The 13,582-nt window shown below is 40.6% G+C and overlaps 1 long non-coding RNA gene across 1 annotated transcript in view; it reads right to left on the bottom strand.

Annotated features, from left to right (window-relative positions):
• LOC103600425 overlaps nucleotides 1-13,029 on the bottom strand; it is a 19,162-nt gene extending 6,133 nt beyond the window's left edge. The window contains exons 1-2 of the long non-coding RNA XR_551390.1: nucleotides 12,701-13,029; nucleotides 11,726-11,799 (exon numbers count right to left, since the gene is read on the bottom strand). This is a non-coding gene — a long non-coding RNA (uncharacterized LOC103600425). The remainder of the gene's footprint in view (nucleotides 1-11,725; nucleotides 11,800-12,700) is intronic.
• Nucleotides 13,030-13,582: the final 553 nt, after the last annotated feature.

Below are 13,582 nucleotides of genomic sequence, written 5' to 3'. Positions count from 1 at the left end.
AACTGTCTACAGTATTCAGTACAGTAACACACTGTGAAGGTCTGCAGCCTAGGGGCAACAAGCTATATACAGCCTAGGTATGTAGCAGGCTATACCATCTAGGTTTGTGTAAGTACACTTATGATGTTCACACAATGACTAAATCATCTAATGACACATTTCTCAGAAGGCATCCCTGTTGTTAAGTACATGACTATACCTTGGGGATAAGTTTTATTTTTACAATATAAACTTCAATCAAAATAAAGAAACTTAGGGCAGAAATTAGAGTAACTGCCTGCTATGGACTGAATTGTATCCTGTCTTTCCCAAATTCATATTTTTAAGCCATACCTCCCAATGTGATGGTATTTAGAGATGTGGGCATTTGAGAGATAACTAAGTTTAGAGGAGTTCATGAGGGTGGGGAACCTCATGATGGCATTAGTGCCCTTATAAGAGGCACCAGAGAGCTTGCGCATGTGCAAGTGTGCATTCTTTCTCTCTCTCCACCCCTCCCACTTTACCCCCACCCCCACCATGCAAGGACACAGTGAGAAGGTGGCCATCTACAAGCCAGGAAGAGAGCCTTTACCAGAAACCAACCATGCTGGCTCCTTGATATTGGAAATTTCTGTTGTTTAAGCCACCCAGTCTATGCTATTTTGTTAAAGCAGCCTGAGCTGACTGAGATACTGTCCAAACTAAAGCAGGCAGAGATGCTATGACTGTATCCTAGGTCTCAAGGACAGGAGCCACTCTAAAATCTCTTCTATCAACAAACAATACAACCTTATTTCATAACAAGCAGCCTGAGCTGACTGAGATACTGTCCAAACTAAAGCAGGCAGAGATGCTATGACTGTATCCTAGGTCTCAAGGACAGGAGCCACTCTAAAATCTCTTCTATCAACAAACAATACAACCTTATTTCATAACCTGAGGTTAGGGACCATATCTGACCCAAACCCAAACCATCTTCTTCATTCTCCCAAGCATTACATTCCCAACAAATCCCCTCTTTTTACTTTGATCGACTTCCATGTAAAATCTACTCCAAAGCAAACCATGCTGATCTTGGAAGAGCTGATGAGTTCACTGCCCCAGGTAGCTGAAGAAGTTTAATTAGATTAGCTCTACTGCCTGTACTCTAAAAATAACCACAACCCCTGCCAAACTAAAGGTTAAAGAGTAAACTACTGAAGGATAGGGAAAAAAGACCCAGGTGTCGTTTTAATTTCACTAAGAAATTCCAGTGACCTAGATTTTTCTTCTCTTAATAAGAATAAGGTCTTAAATTTTTAACCAATTGCATGACAAAATATTATCTAAAACCCAAGCAGAGGAGGAATTAATACACTGGATAAGAGTACTTTGTGGAAGAGGTACGAAACAACTCTTGTTTAAGACAACCAGGATGGGGCTTGTCAGTTAGCCCAACTGGTAAGAGTGTGGTATTGTAACACCAAGGTCAAAGGTTCGGATCCCCACACTGGACAGCCGCCAAAAAAACAAAACAAAACAAAAAACCAACCAGGGCTGCTTTTTTTCCCCTAATACCCATGACATATCTGTATAACAGATCATGTACACTAAAACAATTGAACATTTAAATGCAAAAAAAAAAAGAACTTCAACCCATACATTGTACAATATACAAAATTTAAGTCAAAATGCATCATAGACCTAAATGTGAAAGTTAAAACAATACAATTTCCAGAAGATAACAAAGGAGATAATCTTTGTGATGTTGGGTTAGGCAACTATTTCTTAAGACAGGACACAAAAAGCACAAAACATAAAAGAAAAAGTTAATAAATTGGACTTATCAAAATTTAAAATCTCTTCAAGAGACACTGTTTAAACAATGAAAAGCTATAGACTGGAAGAAAATATCTGCAAAACACATATTTGATAAAAGATAGTAACCAGAATATACAGATTGCCGCATCCCTAATCTGAAAATATGAGATGCTTCAAAATCTAAAACTTTTTGAGCACTGAAATGATGCTCAAAGAAAATGCTTACTGGAGCATTTTGAATTTTCAGATTAGGGATGCTCAACTGGTTCTGCAAATATTCCAAAATTCAAAATACTTCTGGTCCCAAGCATTTCAGACAAGGGTCACTCAACCTGTATTTAAAAACTCTCACAACTAAATAATAATCACTTGCAAATATCCTCAACATTATTAATTATGGCCATATAAATTAAAACTACAATAAGAATCCGCTCAACACTTACTCGAACAGTTAAAATTTTTAAAATAATAATGAAAACTTACTTTATCAAATACAAGAAGCAGAGCAACTAGAACTCTCATACGTTGCTGGCAGAAATACAAAATGGTACAGTCATTTTGGAAAACAGTTTGGCAACTGCTTATTAAATTATAAATACACTTACCATTCAACCTAGGAATCCCACTCCAGGTATTTACCCAAGAAAAATGAAAATATATGTCCACAAAATTTTTTAAAAACCTATAGGTGAATGTTTTAGTAATTTTATTTAGATTCATCAAAAAACTGGAAACAATCAAATGTTCTTCATGGATAAACAAATTGTAGTGCTGCAGTAAACATGGGAGTGCAGGTATCTCTTCAACTGGTACCTGGCTACACAATGGAATACTACTGAGCAATAAAAAAGAATGGACTACTGATACAAGCAGCAACATGGATGGACCTCAAATATGTTATGCTAAGTGCAAGAAGACTGACTCAAACAGCTATGTAATACATGATACCACTTATGGCAGTTTCTGGAAAAGATAAAACTATAGGGATAGAGAGCAGATCTATGGTTGCAAGGGGCTGGGGCCAGGGGAATGGAATTGACTACAAAAGGGCATGCAATAACTTTTTGGAATGATGGAAATGTGCTATGCCTCAATCATGGTGTTATTACATGACTATGTGTTTGTCAGAATTAAAAGAACAGGTCACCTAAAAAAAGGATAAATTTTATGGTACGTAAGTAATACCTCAATAAATGTGGCCTAAAAAATGGGCTAATGGGAGAAGAGTAGAGGGGGAGAAAAAGAAATCACACAAATTATTAAATGACAGATAATACCCAACAATTAAAAACATTAAATTCTCAAAGCTGTGGTTATTAACAGAAGTTGATTTAAGTGCTCAATATATCACAGTAAATGAGAACAAATATCAGGTCTTCTCATTTGAAAATGAAAGTGCTGGAAGGATTTTTCTAGTATCCAAAGCTGCTTGTGTGACTTATCAGCAACCACACTAATGGCAAGATGAATCTTGAATACAGAAAGTTCCCATTGGTGGTAACTAAGAATATCAGAAGTTTAAAGTATTCGAAGTAGTTCTAGCAGTTATACTATTTGTATATTTATGCTTTTTATTTTTTAAATTTCTCTCAAGTTCATTCTAAATCTTTTGGCATCTAGGGTCTATGAAAACTGATCTGACAACTCTACCTTACCTTGGGCCCAATGGAAACATCAAACTCTAAATAATAGTACTGTCCTTTACCCCTTTACTACGACCTGAACTCAGACTCAGTCAATTCTCACGACTTACATAATCCCAGCATTCTCTCATGCCAGTCCACGTCTCATTGTTCTTTTTTTTTTTTTTTTTTTTTTTTTTTTTTTTTTTTTTTTTCTTTTTCTGTGTCCGGCAACGGATCGCAACCCTCAGTGTTGCCCCCGTACCGGACCGGGGACCGGCAACGGGATCGCAACCCTGGGCGCTGCTCCTGCGCCTCACTCAGCCAGTGAGCGGGAACCGGTCTGTATGTGGGATCCGAAACCTCGGGCGGGAGCGCCACTGCACTCCCCAAGCGGCGCACTTATCCACAGCGCCCCCCCGCCCCCCCCCCCCTTTTTTTTTTTTTTTGTCTTTTGTCTTTTTCTGTGTCCGGCAACGGATCGCAACCCTCAGTGTTGCCCCCGTACCGGACCGGGGACCGGCAACGGGATCGCAACCCTGGGCGCTGCTCCTGCGCCTCACTCAGCCAGTGAGCGGGAACCGGTCTGTATGTGGGATCCGAACCCTCGGGCGGGAGCGCCACTGCACTTCCCAAGCGGCGCACTTATCCAGTGCGCCACCGGGCCGGCCCCTCATTGTTCTACTCAAGTGCCCAACTCCCTCATATAAACACACAAATTTAAATTAGACAAGGTTTTAGAATTTCCTCTGGAACTGAAAGGTGATGGTAATATCTCAGTTATTAATAAGACAGATATGTGAGAGCCACACAGTCCCTGGTTCCTCTTGGGAGGACAGATGTCCCATACCACTCATAACTAAACAGCTGTTCGGGGCTGATCTCCATCCAAAGTACAAATTTGCTTTTCTAGGTCCCACAGTCCATCTGGTATCAACTGGCCCTACTTTCCCCACCCCCAATTTTTGTTTCCAAGCTGAATGGCTCATTTTAAATCTATTTTCCTTATCTTAATGTTTTTCTGCTTCACATCAAACACTTTTCCAAGCCAACTTTCCCGACTCCTGCTGCCAGCCACACTCTAATAGTATAGTGTTTATTAATCAGTGTGCTGGCTGGTTAGCTCATTTGGTTACAAAGCAGTGTTGTAACACCAGGGTCAAGGGTTCAGAATACCATAACCAGCCAGCCACCAAACCACACACACGTATGTATATATAAATCCGACAGAGAACCTCAAGCACTGAAATTTAAAGGACCACCCCAAAATGACTGAAACTCATACCGTATAAAACATATTCATGGGGGGCAGGACTTTAGCTCTTGGCCACTTTCCATTAAGTACTTGGAAGGGTTGAATATACAACACTGTCTCCTATGGTAGGCTGGACAGAGGAGCAGAAAACAACTCTGAATGTTTCTGGACCAGGCAAATTAATCAGTATTCCTACTGTGGAGAAGACTTAACAGCACAGGACAACCCAACTGTACACAGACTGTAGGCTATCCATTTTTATCCAAATTATAGGCCTCTAGCACCATCCAGTGGCCTGCCTGTACACACACACACACACGTTGGTATGCAAAAATGTACCACCCAATACAGGAGCTACAAACATAAACAAGGCAGTCACAATCCCTTTTGTAGCCAACTAATCAATTAGGAAAAAATGAGTATACGACTATGATAACAAGATACAAGTAGCAGTATCATAAAAAAAGATAAATAGAATGTTGCTGAAACTGAACATACTTAGTTTCCGGGAAAAAAGGAAAAGATTCTATAGAAAATTAGCTTTTAAGAAGGGCTTTGAAGGACAATAGGTAGAGTTGAGAGAGAAAGACATTCTACAAGACCAGAATGAGAAAAGACATGGAAGTTAAAATCCTGATATGTTCAAAAAAAATATATGGGCAGTCTGATTCGGCTGGATGGTAGGGTATAGTGATTAGGTAAGAAGTGTAACAGAAGGTTGAGTGTGCATGCGTGTGTGTTTGTATGTTAGGCGTCGGGAAATTATTTTGTCAAAGATAATAAGAAAGACTGAAACGGACAGAAAAGGAGGGAGAAACAAGTTTAAAATCTGTTATTGTTGCCGAGATAAGAAGTAATAAGAGCCTTTCTTAGGTTGATGGCAGAGGGAATTCAAAGGGGATCAATATGAGAAAAATTGTAGAAGTAGACAGTATTTGGCTCAATAAGCCATTATGAAGCTGAAAGAGTCAAAAAGACAAGTTTTGAGTTTGGGTGCCCAGAAGAAATCAAGTGCCACAAATGGGAAGCTGGCATGTGGGGGAAGAGATCAATTTGATTTTTAATATGTTTAAAATACAAGTTGACATGTTGGGAAGGTAGTGAGAAACCAATGTAAATCTGGAAGTTAAGAAATAAATTAGGGCCAAAGATATAGACTTGTGAATTATCTGTACAGAGAAACTTCAAAATCAATTACCTTGGAAATTATACCCCAATAAAAAAAGAAAACACACACACACAGCACAAGTATCTAAGAAAGCTCAGAGAGAGGAAGTCCAAGGAAAGAATCTTGGGTAATACCTACCCTTAGAGAAAAGAAAGAAGAGTGGAGACAGAGAAATGGTCAGCAAAGTAGAAAGAATAATGAGAGTTAAATGCCTTGGAAGCGAAAGATAAAAAAGTTTCAAGAAGATGGGGATAAGTACAGAATGAAAAGGCTGTAAGAGTCAGAACAGATTTTCCCCTGGAATTACCTCAGGGATTTACTGGAATGCTGATTTTCTCCCTATTCAAGGATCATAAAACACTAGGATTCAGCTATCTCTTAAGTCTTTAAAAATTACAGACTGTCACACCTAACCCCATTGTAAGTAGAGTAGCATCTGTATTTCCTTAGATAACTCATTAGCCTACCAATTCATGAATAACTTGAGACCCATGTCTAAACAATTTAAAGCTTTTATTCCTACTGTCACTTGAATACAACTTTTATATTTTATATACACTTTTATAAAAAATATTTAATTCTGCCTTTCAGCTCATTTACTTCATCACTTGACACTGAAGAGCCCTGTTTTTAGAGAGTACATTGTATAACAGAAAGAAAAAAGATTGGTATCAGACAGGCCTGGGTTTGAATTCTACTTCTAACACCCACTTTTGAATTTTTTTCTTTTTTTTGTGAAATGTGTAATACCAATACCCTGCAGGAGTTGGCTTAGAGGATTAAAGACAACGTATGCAAAGAGCCTGTCTGTACATGCCAGGCATTTTACATTATTTTTCTAGCTTCCTGTCTCTGGTACCTGCATTTCCTGAAGAAGCCTGAGGTTCTCTGCCACTCAGCAATGATCCTCCAAACACTGTACATAACTTAGGACACAGTTCCAAGTCTATGAAATCTGCTTACCCATTCTCATTAGCCTCTGAAAGACTTCAGGGAGCTCTGTTAGTATCTTCTTTTGAGCACATTCACATTTTACTAACGGGGGTAAGGCAATCCACCCAGGAACCCACAATTTAAACCTCCCTTTCTTTCAAGTTCTTCTTGTTCTTGAAGGTTTGGAGGATACTTAAGATGAAAGACTTCAAAGCCACCACCAGGATAATGAGGAGAAAGATAAGGAAGTAGTCCTCCAAGTATGAATAAGGAACTTCATTCCTTCTTTAGATTAATACGTTCTCTCCCTGTTGGTAATACCACATGCCCAGTGTTTATAGTTTACTGGCTTTAATTCTAATAACAGTATTTCAGAGTATGTTAGGAATGCACTCTAACACTTAAGTGCTGCTCTCCAGCAGAAGAGCTAAGGAACTTTTTATAACAACACTCAAGCCCATTTATCTCAATTTAAATGATTCTAAGGGAAATCTATTTCCCATTGTGCTTCCACCATGATTTACCTTTACATCAGAATTTAGTCCTCATTGCCAGTTTTTGCAATTCAAATTTCAAATTTTTCTTAAATCACTGGAAAGACACCAGAGAGATGAAAAGATGACGCTCCAAAGGTACAACTTGCAATAAAACAATAAAAAGAGACTTAAGATACCAAGAAGTACCCTCCTACCTGCATTAGAGGGCAGGGTCCAATGCTGGATCCTAAGTAAGGTTAACAAAATATACCTGATAATGCAGCAATGATTAAAGTACACCAGAGGAATACAGACTCTTGGCTACCACTAGAGGTATACCCTACGGTAGCTTTCCAGATGGCTAAAAAAAACCAGGAAGAAAAAATGACATGTGAGGCAAGCAGGAACTTGGCCAGACCTTAAACAATATCCTCAGAGGATAAGAGCAAATACCCAACTTCTCAGATAAAATGATGAAAATTTCTGCAATGACCTAATCCACTAGACATACCACATTTCACTAATAAGATGCCATGTTTGTCATATTAATTCCTCCCCAATGCCCTATTGGCAAACTCAGGGCAGGCTCAGTTCATTCATTTACATCATAACACATTCCTGGAGTAATGTAGTACTTGAGAAATTGGGCTTCTGGCCCATAAACCATGTCCTATAGACGTAGAGATAAAAGACTGTTATAAAGAAGTGACCAATTCATAAAACCCATCACATACTATTTTGAAGAGCTTTCAAGGACTCTCTTCTCACTTCGAGAGAAGAATGACTGAATCATTAAACGAGAGCAGGTAGCTCCTTTTTCTGACCAATTTTAATAGCAATAAAATTTCTTCACCAAGGCCAAGGGTTCGGATCCTTGTACCAGCTGGAAAAAAAAAATCTTTGGGTAATTCATGAAAATGAAAGATGAAGTTTTCAATATTATTGTAAAGCTAATTTAAAACTCACTGGCTTCTGGCTCTGAAATGAGGATATACACAGTCACTAACTCCATGACTACTAACTCCTTGACTATTGATGATTCAATTAACTCAGCTGCCTGAGTTCCAAATGGGTAAAGGTAAACAGCAGATTACCTTGGCTCACTGATAATCTGCTTTAAAAAAAAAAAAAAAAAAAAAAAAAAAAAAAAAAAAAAAAGGCTAAATCAATCTCAGAGACTTAAAAACTAACTCTAACAGCAATGCTATGCAATAAAAAACTCTGGATACCTCCATTTCTCTCTTACAATCTGGACATTTCTTTTTTTTTCATGGCTAGTCAGTAAGGAGATCCAAACCCTTGACCTTGATGTTATCAACACTGATAATCTGGACATGTGCCAGACATGTTTAGAATAACTTTTCTACAGTAGAAACAATTCATTAATAAGCCTATCTACTGAAAGCAGAGTTTAGCTAGTCAGTCAATCCATGATTTTAAGTGTGTAACTCTCCTGATAGAATACAGAATCTAGAACATGAAACTCTGAAGATCTGTCTTCTACAATAGGGCATATTTTTACAGAATGTCTTCTACTAAAGTCTGTTTGCTTTTGAAATGCTAGTATTGTTTTATTTTTTATTTTTATTTTTTTTTTCCCTTTTTGTCTTTTCTCGTGTCCGGCAACGGATCGCAACCCTCAGTGTCGCGCCCGTACCGGACCGGGACCGGCAACGGGATTGCAACCCTCGGCGCTGCACCCTTACCTCGCTCAGCCAGTGAGCGGGAACCGGTCTGTATGTGGGATCCGAACCCTCGGCGGGAGCGCCACCGCGCTCCCAAGCGGCGCACTTATCCAGTGCGCCACCGGGCCGGCCCATGAAATGCTAGTATTGTTTTAAACTGGCAACAAAAAGGCTGCTTTCTTTTAGCTCTTTCTGGAAGGCAGCTATGCTTACCACTATACCACCAACGCCGCTCCCAAGCGGCACACTTATCCAGTGCGCCACCGGGCCGGCCCATGAAATGCTAGTATTGTTTTAAACTGGCAACAAAAAGGCTGCTTTCTTTTAGCTCTTTCTGAAGACAAGTTTCTGTCTTAGGTTCGTCCTCATCAACACTAAGGACCATAACACTGGTATTGACTCTTATACATTTAATAGAATACATTCTAAAATGCCCCACCAGGTTGGTGGTGGGAACTAAGAGCTCACAAGCATACCTTGCCTCCCACCCTAGCCATCCTAGGAAATACTTCCTAATAAGACATCACAATTACTGGGTAGCACCTAAAACCCTGAAATAAAAAATTATCTTCAGAAAGATAAGAATTTTACAGTGGCTGTCCACAGACTAAGAATACTGATTCACTGCATACATGGATGTCACCTAGAGCATAAAATGTGTAACCTTTCCCTAAGGCTGGGCGAGGGGAATTCTGACCCAGCACAGAAGGTAATAAGGAATGGTCAAAGTTATTCCTCTGTCAACATGTTTCCTTTTCTCCTCCCACTCCCATGCCCCCACCCTATACAGATCTCCAGATCTCATAAAAACACAAATGATACAAATGCAATCTCAGCCCACCTTATTACCACCTCCAAGAGTCTCTAATTTACAATGGAGAATTTAGACCCCGGATGGTAGTAATGAAAGTTGATCAGCCTAAAATGATCACTGGTCTGAATGAACAAAGTTGCTTTCATTGCAATGTCATCAATATTTTCTTAATTTTCATGTACCTTGCCTCCTCCAAAAAAGATGGGGAAGAAAAGCCAACAAAAGAAGGTTTAAAATTCCTCATCTATGCTGTCATACTATTAAGATGGTCCAGCTGTGGAGATGAAAAAAGAACTCAGAAAGAAATGAGACCTTTTCACGGTCTACATCTTTGATAATCTGTTGATGTAAATACTACAGAACTCAACAGCTTAAGAAAAAATGTATTCCCTCCACAGCGAAAAAGAAAGGGGTAGTTGCAGTAGAGATGAACAACACTGCAGTACAAAGGTAAAGAATTATAATACTGTCAACTCTGATCAGGTGTGCTAATAGAGCAAGAGAAGGAAGTGATGAACAAAGGAAATTATTGTTTAGTTTTAAGAATGCATTTAGAAATATATACACACCAACATCTAATATCCCCTCTATCCTCTGGTCATGTACCCCCACCAGACTGCTCTGAATCACGTTTATAATGATATTAGGTGGAATTTACAAAGCACACATCTAAGCTGACCAATTAGAAATGATTTTAAAAATCAACCAGGAAAATGTGTTCTAAGGCAAAATGCAAAGTAGTATAAACTAATGTATGAATTATTAAAAACTCTATCAGTGACGTGCAATGAAAATAGAAAATATTTGAGTGTCTACCATATGTTAGGCATAATCTAAGTGCTTTATATATGTTCCCTCACACAATACTAACGATGACACTGGGAGGTAAGTGGTATTATCCCACTTTTATTTTATTTTTTTTGGAGGCTGGCCGTACAGGGATCTGAACTCTTGACCTATCCCACTTTTAGAGATGTGGAAATTAAAAGTCAGAGAAGCTTAAGTAACTTGCCCAAGGTCACATGACTAATAAATCTTAGTATAGTATTTAAACCCTGGCCTGTCCATCTCTAAAGACTGTACTTTTCCATCTGTATCTTACCGATACCCATACACACCATCATTAATAATTTTATTTTGGTCCATAGTAACCATTTTCTAATCTGGGCACCATGTGGAATAAAACTCACCCAGTGTCACTTTCAACCTTTTCCAACAACAAAAAAAAAGATGCCTCCGTTCCAGAGCCACTCAGTTCTTTTATCACATCTCATGAGCCTTAATCACAGTACTATCCTCTGCAACCAGAAACCTAAGAGCCTTACAAAAACTACACTTATAAGTATGTTCTGCCTCCCTTTTTGATATTGGCCCATGTTGCTGAATGTACAGGATGATCCTTCTCCTAACCAAGAATTCTTCAGATCAGCTGCAAAAGAGCAGCCACTATTTTATTTTACCCAAAATTTCATACTATGTCCTGCAAAGTTGGAATTCTGAAGTATATTGAACTCAGACACCAACTAAAGGCAGCATCACTTATCACTCCTCAGCTTTTAGTCACAAGGGGCTAAATATTCTCTAAATGACAAGGGATAAACCAAAGCCCTGAAAGGAGAAGAGACTAGATTTGACAAAAGGCTGTAAAGAACTCAGACAAACTAATTCCCAGTTTTTAACAATGTAAGAAACATGATCAGCACAAAGGCAAAACACAAGGCACATGAATAAAGAAGAAAGTGGGAGACATGGAAGGGGAGAGCCACACATTCAAGTCATTTGAAGATATACAGCAATAGCTCAGGACAGAAAGTCAAGACACGCACAGCCAATTAAACGTGTAAAAGCAGTAATTTAACCAGAGCTGGAACACAGACAAGAACAATACCCAAACTCTTTGGGTAACTGTGATAGGAATTTTATGATTTTAGGGGTCAGCACTTGGGTATCAGGGCAGGATCTGTCTTAAATGCCTTCAACTCCCACTCACCTTTCCTCCTTTTATCACTGAAGTAAGGCCAGGCTGAACTCCTGAGAAAATAGGTCTGTAGATTCACTGAAGGACTGAGAAAAGTTAAAGTTTACATTGTGTCTCTTTTGCTAAACATAATAAAAATAGTTATGAATACATTTTAGTATTTTTTAGATACCATCAGAACTATTTAAAACCAGAGTAATTTATCTGACTACTGAACAAATAACCCACACACATATAGAAATAAAATGAACCACACGAGGACGTGAGGATAGGCAGCTAATCTCCCAGCTCCACCAAAATGTAAAAGTCATTTAAAAAGAAAACCTGAATTGTTTCACCGCTAAACCATAACCAAACAACTCAACAGGAAGCCACGGCGGGGGGCGGGGGGATGGGGATATCCCGGAGAGAATGTGATAGCGCTAGTGCCGGTTTGTTTACAGACTCCAGCAACAATCATATGAGTCAGAAATTCAAGCCACCAGATGCTTTCCAACTAACAGGGACCAAATGGGACCGTTCTAAGATGTCCTAAAAAATTTGGGGTTGGGGCAGGTAAACTACGAATTATATTACAAAAGGTACAAGACTAGACGACAATATACTGACGCCCGGATTCTTGGACCTCGGCCTTCCGTACAAGGTGCTGGGCCTGAGAACTTGGGATGGGGGATGGGGACACAGTGCGCGGTGGCCCTGAGGTGTCGACGAGACGCAGGGCGAGCCGCGTCCCCCAATCTAAGGGGGAAAACGGAAGCACACAAATGGGTCACCCGACGAAGCAAGACGTCCCTGTGGACTGTGAAGCTGGCCTTGGGGGACAACCCCAGAGCTGACCTAAGGAAAGGACAACCAGTCCTCTCCGCTGTGACTCGGGTCAGGAGAAGAAGACCTTAGCCCTACGAGCTTGGGAAAGCGGTCAGGCCCATCCTGAGGTGGAACCGGTCAGGGAGAGGATAGCAGGCCGAGCCGGAACGAGACACGGACCGGGTAGGTCAAGGGGGGGTGTCCGGCTGGAGCAGTTACAAGCACGGGAGCCGACGAGGCTCAGCAGCCCGCTTCCCGTCTTGGGTCATCCTTCTGCCAGCGGCTGCTCCGACTGTTCCAGGCCCAGCCGCCCCGTCCACTGCCTCCACCAACGCCGCCGCCATCTTACACTGGCCAGCGGCGGCCGCCACCACCACCGCCTCCGCTCTCTGCGCTTGCGCCTGCGCTGCCACGCTTTCCGGCCCCGTTTGCGACGATGTGCTGAAGAAGACTGACGGAAGAGTGGTCGCGAGAGCTCACGGCTCCCAACCCTCCTCGAAGGACGCACAAGGGGTGGGGCTTAAGGCCAACGGGAAATAGAGCGGGGGGCGCCTGCGCATTACCGAGGAGGCAAAGTTGTTTTCGTCGTGGTTTGGACGGGTCGCTTACCATATGATACTCAAAACATATGCGAGTTCGGGCCTTTCCAGAGTTGTGATAGAAATAAACTTCATTTCCAAGGGAGTGGCAGGCAACTTACAGGGTGACCTCCAGTTTTGCCGTTTTCGAACGCTGGGAACAAGCAATTTTCACCAGATTTCTTTTGAAAAAACCCATTTCCTTTAAGGATTTTGTTTCCTTAAGTGGTTTCTGTACTATCGAGTCCCGCTTCTCCCTAAGAGCCTCCACTTACCCATTTTAGAGAACGGAATCAGAAGCTTGAGGTGCAACTAAGCTGTTTAAGTTGCTCAGTCTCCGAAGAGGAGTGGTGTGGTGAAAGTTCCCAAGAATAAGCTGGCTGATGTAGGGTGGCTTTTGCACACTCTGCCTTGTTCTAACACCTTGAGGAAGGGTGCAGAGATAACTCCCAGCTGCCAGACTAGGAGATTTTTTACCAGAAGT

Source organism: Galeopterus variegatus, unplaced genomic scaffold (genome assembly GCF_000696425.1).
Source record: "Galeopterus variegatus unplaced genomic scaffold, G_variegatus-3.0.2 Scaffold3337, whole genome shotgun sequence".
NCBI lineage: Eukaryota > Metazoa > Chordata > Mammalia > Dermoptera > Cynocephalidae > Galeopterus > Galeopterus variegatus.
Note: the sequence above shows the minus strand (reverse complement) of the source record. Positions and strands in the feature narration are given on the sequence as shown.